This window comes from Engraulis encrasicolus, chromosome 5, assembly GCF_034702125.1.
Source record: "Engraulis encrasicolus isolate BLACKSEA-1 chromosome 5, IST_EnEncr_1.0, whole genome shotgun sequence".
Lineage (NCBI taxonomy): Eukaryota > Metazoa > Chordata > Actinopteri > Clupeiformes > Engraulidae > Engraulis > Engraulis encrasicolus.
In genome coordinates this window covers 28,946,702-28,948,460 of record NC_085861.1, presented here as the reverse complement: position 1 = coordinate 28,948,460, position 1,759 = coordinate 28,946,702, and the positions used below count along the sequence as shown (strand labels likewise).

The window sequence follows — 1,759 nt, the reverse complement described above, 5'->3', positions numbered from 1 at the left end:
AGCTCGTCCAAAAACACAGGAAGAGAAAATGGTGAATCCATGGTCAGTGTGTCTTATCATGCTCAGTTTCGGTAAGATTTATGCAGTTAGCTTGTTTCACTGCAACATAAAACAAGCTCTCTTTGAAGACAATAAGGTATCCTATAGAATTACCGGTTCTGGACAGAAAACAGTAGTGTGTATGTACGCATACACTGTGTGTATTCAGTGGTGTGCAAGACATTACATTACATTTTGGAGGGCAGCTTCTGAAAGTTAGGTGTTGGGGATGTGAAACTTCTGGCTGCCTTACTATAGACTAGAGGCTATATTGGAGCATTATTGTAACATGCTGTTGATTGTGCCACACTTGTAGATTATCATGTCAACATTTATCACAGTACATTGTGACAAAAGAACTTTCGAAAAAGAACTTTTGAAAGGGCACGTTTTGTCCATTGGGCAAACGGCCAGGTGCTTTAGAACCACCTCGTCCCTACCTGTGCACACCTATGCATGTATTATGCCACCTCGTACAATCATTGGCTCCGCCAGGAATTTTGGGCCCTATGAAAGATTATAGGTGGCATAATACATGCATAGGTGTGCACAGGTAGGGACGAGGTGGTTCTAAAGCACCTGGCCGTTTGCCCAATGGACAAAACGTGCCCTTTCAAAAGTTCTTTTTCGAAAGTTCTTTTGTCACAATGTAATGGAGGCTGGACATTTGCAGCTACTTTCCTTTCACTACAGTAATGTGCACCTTGAGTGCTGCTTTAATTCACCTGTTCAGATATAGATTAGATTAGATTAGATTAGATTAGATTAGATTAGATTAGATTAGATTAGATTAGATTATCCTTTATTGTCTCTTCAGGAGAGAAATTCAGAGTGGACATGAGAAAGTGTGATTCACAATTAACATCAATTACCACAATAGACAGACTTAGGACCCCAAAGCAAACATATAAACAGGGTAACAGACAACCATTGTTAGTGATACACACAACGTTCCAGTTTTGGCCCTGAGTCATCCAAAGGCATATACAAACCTAGATATTGCACATACTCTGAACTAGAGCTATATATATAGGTGATATGCATTATGATTATGTGTGTCATGGAGTGCATAACACATGCTAATGTGTCACAGCATGTAAAGCATATCTGCTGATGTATCATGGACATGGTGTGTATAATTATGATTAATGTCTTGTTCCTCTAGCAGGTATGGACACCATTGCCCAGGGTAGGCCCCTCCATTTACTCCCTTTACTAGCTTACCTGTGTGCTGTGACATTTAACCTCACACCTGCATGGCTACCTCATACTGCACATTTCGAGAAACTTTTTTTTAAACTTCAGATTTTATGTTAACTGGTGTGACTGTTTTCTCTCCATTAGATGCATTCTATCAATTTGGCTCAGCTGCAGGGGATACCTTTATGCCTCATGTAATTGCCCAACAAGTGACCCTGCTACAGTCATTCCCTTACTTCAATCGCACATACCGGATAATTAGAGTACACTGTAAAACATTACAAGCCTGTTCAACTTCCAAATCCAAGCTGCCTTAAGTTTGCAAGTAATATCAATTTGTGATATATAATTGTCTTAACTCTCAAGTTAAAGTCAACAAAGTTGATTGAAATATATTGTTGTTGTCGTCTCCACTTCATGTTGTAAGTCGTCATAGTTGTTGTAACTTTTTATCCCTTGCCTAAACTTTCAAAAGTAAGCTCTCCTGCTGCCTTAACTTTTTATCCCTTGCCAAGCAGAC

The 1,759-nt window shown here is 39.5% G+C and overlaps 1 long non-coding RNA gene across 2 annotated transcripts; it reads left to right on the top strand.

Annotated features, from left to right (window-relative positions):
• LOC134449228 (uncharacterized) lies at nucleotides 1–1,499 on the top strand. 2 transcript variants are annotated; one of them, XR_010034922.1, is made up of 3 exons: nucleotides 1–71; nucleotides 1,208–1,228; nucleotides 1,384–1,499. It is a non-coding gene; the product is annotated as an uncharacterized LOC134449228 (long non-coding RNA). The 2 variants fall into 2 exon arrangements; XR_010034923.1 differs by having other exon boundaries at nucleotides 7–71; nucleotides 1,205–1,228.
• The last annotated feature ends 260 nt before the right edge of the window (nucleotides 1,500–1,759 follow it).